The 13,645-nt window shown below is 44.5% G+C and overlaps 1 protein-coding gene across 4 annotated transcripts in view; it reads right to left on the bottom strand.

Moving 5' to 3' along the window:
- Positions 1–6,645, bottom strand: part of BCL9 (BCL9 transcription coactivator) — a 77,944-nt gene extending 71,299 nt beyond the window's left edge. For 2 of the 4 annotated variants that reach the window (XM_033092881.1, XM_033092882.1), the window contains exon 1: positions 6,417–6,643. The gene's annotated coding sequence lies outside the window, so the exon portion shown is untranslated. Of the gene's footprint in view, positions 1–6,416 lie in introns of all 4 variants that reach the window. The other 2 variants (XM_033092884.1, XM_033092885.1) reach the window with 2 other exon arrangements.
- Positions 6,646–13,645: the final 7,000 nt, after the last annotated feature.

The following is a 13,645-nucleotide window of genomic DNA, read 5'->3' as shown; positions in this document are numbered from 1 at the left end:
CACTTATATGTGGAATCTAAAGAACAAAATAAACAAATAAAACGGAAACAAATGCATAGATATAGAAAACCTTTTGATAGTTGTCAGATTGGGGACGGAGGGTAAAGGGGGATGAGTGAAAAAGGGGAAGGGATGTAGCATAAGGAATGTAGGGTGTAGCATAAGGAATATAGTCAATAATATTGTAATAACTATGTATGGTGCCAGATGGATACTAGATTTACTGGGGTGATAGACGGGAGGGGGTTGGTGTCAGGGTGAAAAAGAGATTAAGAAGTACAAATTGGTAGTTACAAAACAGTCATGGGGATGTAAAGTAAAGCATAGGGAATATAGTCAATAATATGGTAATAACTATATATAGTGTCAGGTGGGTACTAGACTAGTCCGGGGGATCATGTCTTATTATATAAATGTCTAACTACTATGCTGTATACCTGAAATTAATATAAAATAATATTGAATGTCAATTGTAATTGAAAAATTTTAAAAGGGAGGGAAGAAGGTAGAGGGGAACAAGAGGTCCATATTTCCAGATATAAAACAAATAAGTCATGGGGATGTAATGTACAGCATAGGGAATATAGTCAACAATATTGTGATAGCGTGGTACTGTGTCAGGTGGTTGCTGGACTTATCATGGTGATCATTTCTTTAGGTACACAAATGTTGAAAAGCGATAGTGAAACTAATATAACATTGTCTATTAGCTATATTTTTAATAAAAATCTTTTTTAAAATAATAAATAAACAAAAAGCTTACTGGTATACCATTTCACAAACCTACTCCTGTTTTCCCATTTTTAAAGTCAAAAATATAATTCTCTTATGTATCTACTTTTTAGGTTTGTTACGAAGTTGAGCAAGATATCCAACAGTAGGAATTTTAAGCAACCAAGAATAAAGGAACAATACAAGTCAAAAAATTATTATATATTGTCTTCAAAATTCCCTTCCCCAGTTAGCAAGTAATTATATCTTACATATTTTTTTTTTCCAGATAGAAATAAGACCTTTTCAAAGAGAGCCAGTGATTCACTAATTGTCAAAGCAGTTTTGAACTGGTCTCGCTCACCACAAGCAAGATGTTTCAAAACATGGTGGAAGCAATTACTCTGAGGTTCTCCAAATTGCATTAACAGCTACCAAGTAAATTTTAAAATGCTATCTTTTCAGAGGTTTACCCCATTTCAAATGAATATTGCTTCGAATTACTCATAGAAAACATAATTGATGAAATCATCACTCTCTCTGTCCCACTCTTGGCCATATTTCAGAAACAGTTTATTACTCACATCCTAAAGGTATATATCATACGATATATTTATCTCATTATATCAGCAGTCTTCTTCAGGAGTTGCGTATCATAAAGATTGTCAAAAGTCCCATTATGCCCAAAAGCCTAGTGTTAAACACACAGCCTGTATCATCAGCTCTACAGTTGCTTAAACTGGCCCCGTGCATTCTCAAAACAATACGTAAACATAATGCAAAAAGGAGCAGCACGATTTCTAAGGAAAATCAGTGAGCATGATGAAGCTAAGAGATGTCCCCAGTGCCCGTCCATTTTAAATTCATACTTGTTATACAGGAAGGCATGCATTCAAGACAGCCTATTCTTTTGAAAATGGTTCTTTAGTCTCCTTGCACATGTGTCTGCATGCTGACTGGCAAGTTTTCTAAAAATCCATAAATTAAAATCCCATTTTTTTTTTGCCTATTGCGCTTTTCATTTCAAAATACCAATATAGTGTGGCTATATAGGAAGGAATCCCACATATCCGCGAAATTCACAACATTTCCCCTTTGGTAACCATCATTCTCGAATTGAGCCTTGTAGACAGTGACCAAAAGACCAGAGTCATGGTAGATCCTATTGGCAGAATCAGAGAAATACTGAATCACAGAGCTGGAAAGAGATGATTTAGCCCAGTGCCTTTATTCTAAGAGCTCCAGAGAAGTAGAATGGGGAATCCTCAGTCAGAGACAGAGAAAACTCAAACCGGGGAACTGGTCCAATGTACTTTGTAAAAAACACGTAATTATTAAATTAGAATTGGGGCTCCCTCTTTTTTTGGTCAGCACTCTACATCTTAGCCTTTAAATAAAGGGCAAAACGAAGGCCATTGTTTTACTGTCAACACAGTACCTTCTGCCTGGGTATCATGGTGATTGTGTCACTTCTTTGCTTCTCATCTCTGAAGAGGTTGACTTCACAGGGAAATTAACCAGGTAGGCATTTCACCCCTTATATTCTTGTGTTCTTGAGTGAGTCACATAACCTTACTCAAATATAACAGAAGGATAGTAATAGTACTCAATTCACAGGGCTATTATCAGAGAGGACTAAGCAGATATCATTTTAAAGTGCATTAAAATGTCCTGGCTTAAAGGAAATGGAGAAAATTTCCACTTTACATCTTATATTTATGTCCCTTGGGGGTGGGGGGCGGGGGCGGAACCACGAAATTTCCTTCAATAAAACCACATGCAAAAGCAGTATTGTAAGCAAGGAATTTGGGGAACGTCCTGCGTGTTGTGTTGGTTTCACCTTCAGCAGGACTAGAGGCTCAAGCACTTTTACTAATACACAGCACCCACACATTGCACCTTTTTAAATGTCATCACAGTCTTCGTTTTTATTCCCTCAGAGTTACGCGTGGCGTGGATCATTGCTGCCCAGCTCCCCAGTTCTGGTAAATCTTCCCCCAAAACCAGATCCTTGTTTGAGTCACTTTTTCACTCCCCACTCAGATGACTCCGTGCTCTTCCAAGGAGACTCAGCTCGCCTCCCCCACAGGCAGCTCCCCAGTGAGTAACACATGGGGGGGGGTGTCGGAAGTGATCAAAGACTTGCAAAGGCAGTCCTACTGCGCATGGGAGAGGGCAATGGCCACAGGTGCCAAATGCAGATGGAAGGCAAGCTCTGGGAAAAGTGCCTACAACGTGGGCCGGCTACTTCTCTGCCTGACCAACGTTGGGGGCACAGAAATGACTCTTATTTTGCTCATCACACGACTTAACCACACAACCTGCGTGGGTTCCCGACGTAGAGGCAGCAAACCTATGATTTATGTGTGGATGCCTTTTAAACTACTAAATTAATCTTAAAGAAAAAAAAAAGATGGATTGACAGCACTGAAGGCAACACCTCTGAGTACTAGAGACAGACACAACGTTGAAAAGAGCGATAGGAGCATGAACACCAACCTGTCTCCAAAGAAGTGACTGGCATTTCAACCTTACATTCTCTTCAAGAAAGACCACCAATGGAGTGAGAGCGTGGGGCGCAGGAGGGAGGTGCTCCTACCTTTGACTTCATCAAATGAGTAAGATTTTAATAACTCAACCGAAATGGGGCCCATTGAAGAAGTTTTAAACTGTTTCTCCCTTTATACATATGTGTCCTTGTGGAGAGACACGGGGAACGCCATGTCATTACACCATTGCATTTGGGATTCCAAGATGACAGCGACAACGGAGGAGTTTCCTGCAGCTAAGTGTTTAGTACCAACTGGAAGAACTATGGACCAAGTAAAACGAGACAAGAGCCTCACTGACCACACGTCCCTTGCAATGCCCGTTAGGGTTTAACTGCACACAGAGGCTCTAACTGACATGAATCACCCGGGTAATGACTGTTATACAGGTTGATTCGCAGCAAGCGGGAAGTTCTTTAATAATCCAAGTGTAAAGGGTTCGCAGATACTATTCACGCGTCTGTTGTCATGTGTGAAGAGGGACGGGGTTGGAGTGCAGAGAGAGGGCACGGGCTACTGTCTTAGGAAGTGCTGGACTGCGTGAGCAGGAATGCTACGAGGGGCACGGCAGTTGGCCTGGGCGAGAAGAACTCAGCCACAAAGAGAAAAGGAGCGTCAGCTCACGTCTAGTTACAAACTCTAGGTCAATTACTCACACAGCTTTTATGTCCTGCATGATAGTATCCGCGTGCTGTTCATGTCTATTGCCAATAGGATGACTGGAAATTCGTTTCACTCTGTGGATAATGCTGCTTATACCGCCAAGACTGCAAGCTCCCTGAGAACAAGGGCACGTCAGCCTCGTTCTTCCCTCCGTCCTCAAGGCCCCGGCTCAAGGCCCCGGAACGTGCCTCTACAATATGAGTTGAATACACGAATGAATTCACGTTGGGATGCGTGTCTGCCATGCTTGTGCCATGTGCCATGAACAGGGCTGACTGGGCTGCTATAATCTAGCACAGCAAGTAGAACTCCCAGAGGTGCCTATCTTTGGCTGGCACAAGTGCTGGGTGTACAAAATCAAGTGTGGGGGCCAGGGAAGCGTGGCTGGCATGGCGACCCGCAGGGCACTCTGAACCCCGGGATGTATAGGTTCGTTCAGCTCCCTCGGATCATTGCTGATCTTTCCTGGGGTTTAGTATCCTCATTTAAAACTTGATGAAGAACCTTTCCTTTCCCTTGCAGTTCTGAAATTCTAACATTTTAGGACGCTATCTGGACCCTGAAATCTTGCCAGAGATAAACCATAGTAAGAGTTTCTGCTTACAAAGTAGAAAACAAGTTTTAAAATACGAAGTTCAGTTCTATTCCAAGGAAACATTATGGGAGTGGGGGGGAAGGGGTGCTTTTTGCCAGATCCAAGCTCGTTAACATCTTTCCTTCGTTCTTTCCCACACCCAGAAGTCAGGTTCTTCAGGCCTCCACGGGAAGAACACAAATGTTCTCAGCCAGGGCTGGTGCTTTGCGTCCATCTCTAGCCATCACAGAGAGTCAGTCTGGTAAACACTTGCCGTTAGGATGGAAGGAGGCATAGCCTCCCAGACTTCCACAGATTTTTTTGGACCAGTAGCAGAGTCACAGAAAACGTAGAATTAGGTAAGAAAGCGAAATTCCCCCAGAGAATTCCAAGAGAGCTACAAACCCAGAACCTAGAAGCAATCACTGTGTAAGAACAGGAGAAAGGAAAGCCACAATGCAAGAAAATAAGCAGACATTTTTGTCTTTAAAATAAATCTTCAAGATGACTATTAGGCACTGATTTTAGCCCTCTACTCCCATCTCTCAAGATGTCACTTTAAAAAGCAAAAGGTTTTATCCACAAAACCACCAGTGAGTAAACAGCCTTCGCATTCTTACCCTCACACACACAGTGAGATATTTACTCTCTGATAAACAGCAATTGTAAATAAATCTCATTTAATCTGTAAAAGCCACAATAAAAATCTTTAACCTCCAAGGTGGAGTTTACAGAGATGTGTATGCATGCCCTGCCAGTGCCAGAAAACAGTCTTGAATAAACTGCTAGAACAAGAGGCACATTTTCTCTCAAGCATCTCCCATTGACCTTCTTTTTAAAAAAATATGTACAAGGGAGGAGGAAAGGGGAAAACCCAACCCCTCCCACCCCATTCTCTGTACAAATCGGCCAATAAATCTCACGAAAAGACACAAGAGAAAAGGACAGAAGCCAACAGGTGGAAAAAGGCTTTTTGTCTCCTTAGCAATGTTCCGACACTTGATCTGTGTCCCCCGGTCTATTTGTCTCAGGGTGTCTTTAACGATGGTTTTATTATCATGATGGTGATGATCAAGAAGGATGATAACCCTTCCACTTTATGATTCCCCAGCCTTTCTAGCTGGAAGATTTCTCCATGCGTTTTAGACAGAATGACCTGTCCTCTCTCGCCAAATTGCAGGGAGGCAGGCAGCAGTCCCAGTCCGCTCTCTGGGTGGTACAGACGGGGAAACTGAGGCACGGGGCACCCCACAACTCCTTGACAGTATCCACCCCCAGAGAAATGCCTGAGACTGGAAAAGTTTCTGGATTGCCTTCCGGCAGAGTTCTCTTGCTCTCCCTTCTTGCCTGCCATGTCGCTCTGCCTCAGAGAGTCTGGGGTACCTCCCTTCCACAACAAGGCACGCCAGGGGAGTGTGGGGGAGTCCACACACACAGCACACACACGCACACACAGACCCACGGGCACACTCGCACACACAAAGCTCCGTGCATCCCCTGCAGCCACTCGGCAGAGCCCCAGCCGCCCGGCTCCGCCTGAGAACGCTCGGCTTCCAGCTCGCAAGGCCGCCGTTGGCTCCCGCTGGGGCTGCTCTGAGCCCGGGCTCTGCCCTTCTCTCCCTCTCTTTCAGGCTTCTCTCTTTTTTTCCCCCCCAATCACACCCTTCACCCTCCCACCCTCCTCCCACCCCTCTCCATCCACCCTTTCTCCCCCACCAACCCAGAGGCATAGATCGTGTTACTGGGGTTCCCTAGAAAGAGGGGCCATCCCCAGCCGGGAGCGCCTTGCAGACTTCCAGGGGCAAGAGCTCCAGTCGCAGGACCCCAGCGCTCCTCCTGAGCAGCGCAGGAATGAGACCCCCACTTCCAGGCGCGGGCGGACAAGCCTGCCACAGAAGAAGGAATTGTAGGGCTCTTACCTTTTTTATGAGGAGAAATTCTGGAGAATCATTTCAGAAACTGAGGGGGGAAAGTGATTGAAGACAAAAAAGACCCTTTTCCTGCAATCCCCGGCCTCCTGGTATCAAGACACTAGGACAACATCAAAGCAACTTAGGGGGAACACTTTAGGGGCCTATTGTCTGCTCTGGTCTGATCTGTTTTTCTTCTGACTCCCCCTCTTGCTGCGGTGACACTTGGTACGGCCCAGGCATTCGTGCCAAGTAGCTTTCACACATGGAAGCTTGTCTCAAGCAATTGCTGACAAGCCACAAACAAGACATTCTCCCTCCCTTCTCTGCGCGCCCCCCCCCCACTCCTCCCCCTCCACCTTTTCCTCCTCCCCCCTTGTCTCCCCTCCTCCTTTCTTCTGAATGCAAACTAAAACTCTCCAGTGACAGGCAGGCTCGCGGGCTTGGCCTAGCTGCGCAGGCAGACACACACACACACACACACACACACACACACACACGCAGAGTCTCTCTCTCTCTCTCTCTCTCTCTCTCTCTCTCTCTCTCTCTCTCCCTCTCTCTCTCTCTCTCTCAAGCAGCTCAGCTAGTTGCTGCTGCACTGGTGGAGTTAAGAGACAGGAAAAAGCCTGAGCTGAGTTGGGGGCAGGGAGAGAGAGGGAGAGGGAGAGCGGGAGGGCCGCCTCCTGTCTCCTGGTAAAATGGCAGAAGAGAGGTGAGCCCGTTGGAGAAACAGCAGTGGCCACACACGTGTGCACATATACACACACTGGGCAGCAGTCTGAGCTCCAGGAAGAGCAAAAAAATGACTCCACAAAGGGAAAAAGCAATGTCCCATCAGCTTGAGATTGGGGAAGCAGGGAGATCGGAGAGCTGGTAGACACAGTCCTGCATGTTTAGATGGTTTTCTTCTTTAGAATAGAGAAAAATTGTTTCCTCAAGCATCTAGCCTTTCTTCAGTGCATAACTGAGCATAGACCTGAGCTACTAGTTAAAAACCATGAAATGTGTAAATGTGCGAGTAAACTTAACTGGAGGTTCACCCCAGTGAAGTTCACCCCAGTTAAACACCCCAGGATATTTTTAAGTGGATCTTTTTTTTGCTGCTGCTTTTTTAAAGCAGAAACCCTGGAGAGCAGTCACAAGGAGAGTAGTAACAAGTAGTGTGAACTCTGAGAGCTGTGACGTGTGATGCTAAAGTTACTGATTGCCAGCCTGCTGGAATTTGTGGAGGGTGGGTATTGCAAGTCGGAGGGGGAAGGGTGAGCCTCTGTGAGCTGTTTTCTAGGAATGAGGGGGAATGAGGTAGGATAATGAATATGGCAGAAGCAAGCGGGAATTTGATTGGTGTGGAGGGAGGAGAAAGGTGGGGGTGTAAAGGAGGGGAGAGAAAGGAGAAAAAAAAAAAACCCCACTGCATTAAAAAGGAAGAAGAAAAATGGAAGCCCAGAGATTGAAACATGTGGAGTAAATGAGATGGCAAAAGAAGGCATAAAACGTGAGCAAGAAGGAGTACAAAGAATGTGCAAAATTTGCAGATGGCATGAGATCAGGAGGGCCAGTTGAGATCAAGAACGACAGGATGATTATGTGACATTCATATCTTCACCATGCTGCGGGGGGGTCACAGACCCGACAAGGTCTCCTCTGCCTAGACCAGAATGGGTACCCCTCTAGGAGCAGGATCTGAATGGAAGCTCAGCGCCTCACTGGAGCTAAACCAGTTCTGTATTTTGGCATGAAGGTGGCTTAGACTTTATTCCTTACAATCTTCCTCTGCAAAATGCAAATGAGGTGAACACATATCACTCACTCCTTGGTAGGGGTGCAATAAGGAATACTCATCAGGTATGGCTTCTTATATTTAATACTGGCTAAATGGTTTGTCACTGCCTGACACTCACCACACTGAAGACACGTCCTTGTTCCTGCTACCTTTTCTCCTTAGTTTGCTTCTCCATCATGGCTGATCCCTAGAACTGTCTGTCCCAAAGACTCCCATGATGACAGCAGTGATGATGTTAATAGCAATCACTTTTGATGGAGTACTTACTTGATTCTCAGCATTTTCCCAAGCATCTGTACCATGAAGTCATTTCTATTAAGACCCACGTCATTTACAAATGGCAAAACATGAGGCACAGAGAGGTTAAATAACTTACCTGAGGCCACACAGCAACGTAGAAGTGGAGCTGAAATCAGACTCAGGGCTGTGTGATCCCAAAGCCCCAACATTTACTCACCACTTTATGCCCTCTGACCTGAGTAGCCCAGCTTCTCCATGGCACCCCAAGTCCAGTGAGCCATAAAAGCGCACTGTTTCTTTCTGCATCCCAGGGCTGGGTTTGGATCCTCTCACATTGAGCCAGGGGACCTGCTGACCTCCCCTGAACAGACTACTGACTCACCGTCCACTTCTAAGTGGTGGTGACTCACTATACACAATAAGGCCTCCTAGACAAGAATGCATGGAAGGGTCAGCTTAACCTGTAATGACCGCACGATTTACAGATTGCCAGGCAATGGATTAAAAAGACCAAGAAGTCTTCCCGTCCTTAAAACACATTTGAAAAGCAAACTAAAAACACCCACAAGGTGTTCATGACGATGATGATGATGACGACAGCTAACCTTAAGCACGTACATACCTCACACAACCCCATAAGGTATAAACGGTTACTGCTCCCGGGTTCTAGCTGAAGAAACTCAGGCACAGAGGCTCAGAAACGCACGAAGTTCACTCCGCCCGGAAGTGCTGCCTGAGATAGGGGCCACAGGCAGCCCGAGTCTCCAGAGACCACCTCTCCATGACTGAGCTATTCTGCTAAGGGACTGAAAAGGGTGGCTCCAGTAATTAGAGTGAAAATCCAAATGTTCCACGAAAGAAACAGGAGAGAGGCGAGGAGCATCTTAAGATTTGCACATGCATTGTTGAATCTCATCATGTCTCCCATGAGTGGCTAATGAACAAGAAAGCACGTGCCAGGGCCACCAGACAGCCCCAATTTTTCGATCCCTCCGCAGTGGCGGAGGACCGAGAATCCCCTGCGCTGGGTCAGAACAGTTTGGGAGGAACACCAGGTCCGGCTATCTTGCCTCCAGCACTGATGGTTTCCACCTGCCAACTCCAAAGAGAAAAAGAAAAATCCAAGTGGATAAGTGAGGAAGGTCAGTGCTTGTGTGTAAGTGTATTTTACAAGACTTCCGCATGCTTGGCTTCCTGGACAGAAGCTTGCATTCTAGTGCCACTTCTGTCACTCACCAATGTGTGAACCGGTTCCCGCCGTCCGAGCCTTGTTTCCTCAATTATAAAATGAACTAATGACATTCGCTCTAGAGCCCTCTCCAGCACTGAAAGGCTATCATTCCAGTAATTGTCCAGTTGAGGAGGAAAAGATTAAAAGCCAAGGTAGCTGATGAGATGTGTGTTTGGGTGCATGTGTGCTGGAGAAGCTGGTGGTATAAATGGATAGATCGAGAAAAAGCGTCATTGGGCTAGTCTACCCATGTCGTGGCATCTCTCTTCCAAAATACCTTAGACATAATAGCTACGTTTCACTTTATTTTGTTTCACTGCTAGAATTCCTACCAATTACAAATTCACTTGCATTAATAATAAGCTTTTTCAAATGAAAACATCTCTAGAGAGGATAAGGAAAATCGACCTTTCTTACGTTAGTGTGAATTATTTCATTAGGCTACTTACCTCCAAACACCTACTTCTTATCAAATAGCCATTTATATTGGAGGGTGTAGTGGAAAGACTAGGGGGAGCAGGTAGATAGTTTTAGAACTTTGAAGACTTTGGAATGAGGCAAGCCTGAGTGGGGGTTGCCCAGAGGAAGGAAAAGATAAGGGGTCACTAGGAGATGGCATAAAGGATGATAGTCTGCTTCCGATTTTTATCTGGGGCAAGCCTAGAATGAAAGGAAGAAGGACCCTGGACTCATCGTCCTCCACACCCCCACTTCCCCCACTTCCCTGAACCTAGCACAGGCTTGTGATGGACTCCCATGGGGTCTTTGGGGTCGAAGTTCCACCGAAAACATGGATTTTATGAGGGAAAAATGCTCAGTTTTCTAAACATCCAACTTAAAAACGAATGTTAAAAACCCAGCCCATTCATAATTTGGTCTCTATCCACCCTATATATTTAACTGGGGGAAAAAATGTGGGAGTCGGACAAAAGAGGCTTCTCTTTCCTCCACATTTCTGGAAGGTGAATTGTCTGACACAAAGGAGAGAATCAAGCAGAAAATCAAGAAACAAGTTTCAAGATTTACCAAGATAAAGCAGCAATTTAGAGGCAGGCAAGATTAGAACTCACCTAATCTGAAAATAGCCCCTTCTTCTAATAATAAATAAGTTATATAAAAATATAGCCACCCTCAATGACTAAAAGGCAGGGTGAAGTTCCTGGGCTCCGGAATTAAAAGATCTGAGTTCCGATATCAGTGTGCTAATAAGCTAAGTGGACTTGGCCAAGTCTTTTCACCATCTGAGTCACAGTTTTCTGATATTTCCGATGATATCATGAAGTAATGAGTTATTACGTCAATGAGCTAAAGAGTAAAGTGCTATACAAATTTTAGCTGGTAATATGTACTAACATGTCATATGAACTTGTCACTAACTATGTGCCAGGCATGTTCTTTACATGCATCATCTCATTTAATCCTCACATCTCACCCTATAAGAAGAGTACTATAGAGACACAATATCATGTGGTGTTTGTGTGCTTGGTCTCTAGAGCCAGGTAGACAAGGCATTGAGTTACAGGCTCTGCCACTCTGTGATTTCGGACAAATAGCTCAATCTTTCTGAGTTTCAATTTCTTCGTTTGTAAAATGAGGATATTAATAGTACCGTCCTCATGGGATTATTTTGAGGAAGAAATGAGATAATGAATGCATGTGACATAATTAGCACAGTGTCCAGCACATAAAAAGTAATCAACGAACGTCAGATGTCATATTTGCTCTCATTTTACAGACTTGTTGAGATTAAGTGCTTTGTCCAAGGTCATACAGCTCATGAATATATGGGTCCCAAACCTGGTGCTGTGTGACCCAAAGCCTCTGCTCTTTACTGCTCTTTTATATTGTCTATCCTGCCATTGAATTTTCTGAGCCACAGATCAGTGAAAGGACAGACTAATTGCATCATCATTTGTTTTACCTAAATAAGTTCCACTTGAACTACTAGTCTGCAAACATAAACACTCAAGGAAAATATTTTCCATACAGAGTATCTTAGAGAAATGATGTCGCTATTTAAAAACACTACTTGAAAAGATTCCTCGAAGTAATCCAGAGTAGAGTTCAAGCATCTCAGAACAGCATTGTGACAAACTAATAGTTTAGAACTTAAAAATTATTAGTTTAAATTTCACCTCTTCTCATCTCAGCTTCAGGTCAAGAAAGTGGCCAAAAGCTACACTATAGGAGAAAGAAGACAAAGCCTCCAAGGTAATTCACAAACTGTAATATGCTTCCCCCCAAAACTTGAAGAGATGGGTAGAGAATAGAGAACCACAGTTTTTACAGGCAAAAAAGAAAAAGATGTTTAAGGGAACACATCGAACTTAAAAAATATGTATTAATAAGAGATTCACATTACTGAACTCCGGTGAGAAACAGCACAGAAAAAGAAACCATCATGGCGGTGAGAAATAAAACCCCCTCTCCTGGCGTGGCCGGTTGGCTCAGTTGGTTAGAGCGCAGTGCTCATAACACTCAGATCGCTGGTTCAACTCCCTCCTGGGCCAGTGAGCTGCGCCCTCCACAACTAGATTGAAAAAAACGACGACTTGACTTGGAGCTGATGGGTCCTGGAAAAACACACTCTTCCCCAGCAAAAATCAAAAACAAAACAAAACAAAACAAAAACCCTCTCCTTCAGAATAAACAAACACAGATTCTTCCTATTTCCTAACCTACAATAAATCAGAAGAATGGGCTCACAGCGAGTAGGCTGAGAGAACCACCATTCCTGAGAGAACCACCGTTCTGGAAGTGGCTGACAGACTAAATACCGCAAGGTCTTAACACACCATTTTTTAAAGCACGGTTATTTTAATTTGTTCTAGTCCCAGGCAATTTTCTGAAAACGCTCTAATTGTTGCGAAAGACTTATGAATGCTTTAAAAGGAGCCTGATTAAATGATAAAGAATAGCCAGAGATTTGCTTGAGTTCATATGTATTTGATTCACATTTATAATTGTTACTTAAGTGGGTTGACTAATGATACATTGGAGTTCCATGCATTTCGTGAGGAGACACGGCACATGTATTGCACACTCTCATGCGGTCCTCTTGGGAGAACACTCAGCCCTGATCTACATCAGTAAGTACCCCAACCATGAAAGTCTTAGACTGTCTAATATGATCAAAGTGTCCGTGTAATAATATAACTGGCGATTTCATGGGCCAGAAAAGCCACTTTGTCCTGTCTCCCCTTCCTTCCAGTCAAGAGGTGGAAGGGAGCTTAGAAGACCCCGAGAAGAGCCGTAGAGTTGACATTCGCCATGGCACAAACTGGGACCCTGGACAGTAGCTGTGGGCTGTATCTGTGTCTCCTTCCCTGAAACCTGCTTCTGCGTGAAGCTTACAGCTTACCAGAGCAGAAAGAGGGAGCAGAGCCACCATGGGAGCAACTGATTTTGATAAACAATGAGCCAACTTCTCCCCCAAGGGAGCAGATCCGAGGAGATGTAAGCAGCGATGGAGAGAAACTCCCCAGCAGTTAGGAAGACAGCTAGGAAAGGATGGATTGACCTGGTGGCTACAGTGGCTGAGCTGCCTTGGCCTTGGTGGCCTTGGTGGCCTTGGTGGCCTTGGTTAACGGGCAGAGGGATCCAGGTATGATGACCTGGGGCACTCAGCTACTCTCAGACCTGCTTAGAAGCCAACACAGGCAGCAGCTACCAAGGCCACTAGCCACAGCTAAGTAATTCTCTGCTCAGACTGGCCTTGAGTCCACGTTAGGGTGATTCTGAGAGGGGTACACATAAAAGGATTTCTTACTAGCCTGGCTCCCAGAGTTCGAGTTGTTCCGCCCTGCAGAGCTGGAAAGAGATAATTGCTCTGAAACTATTAATGTTGCATTTATAGTACATAGTACATCTGGTCCTGAGGTTGTTTGACCTCTGAAAACCTGGAATGGAAATAATGCAATTATCTGAGCTAAAGACAATTTAATTAAAAAAGAAAAAAAAAACTGAAGCCAGGAAAAGGACATT

This window comes from Rhinolophus ferrumequinum, chromosome 22, assembly GCF_004115265.2.
Source record: "Rhinolophus ferrumequinum isolate MPI-CBG mRhiFer1 chromosome 22, mRhiFer1_v1.p, whole genome shotgun sequence".
Classification (NCBI taxonomy): domain Eukaryota; kingdom Metazoa; phylum Chordata; class Mammalia; order Chiroptera; family Rhinolophidae; genus Rhinolophus; species Rhinolophus ferrumequinum.
The sequence above is the reverse complement of the archived record's forward strand: the minus strand, read 5'-3'. Positions and strand labels throughout refer to the sequence as shown.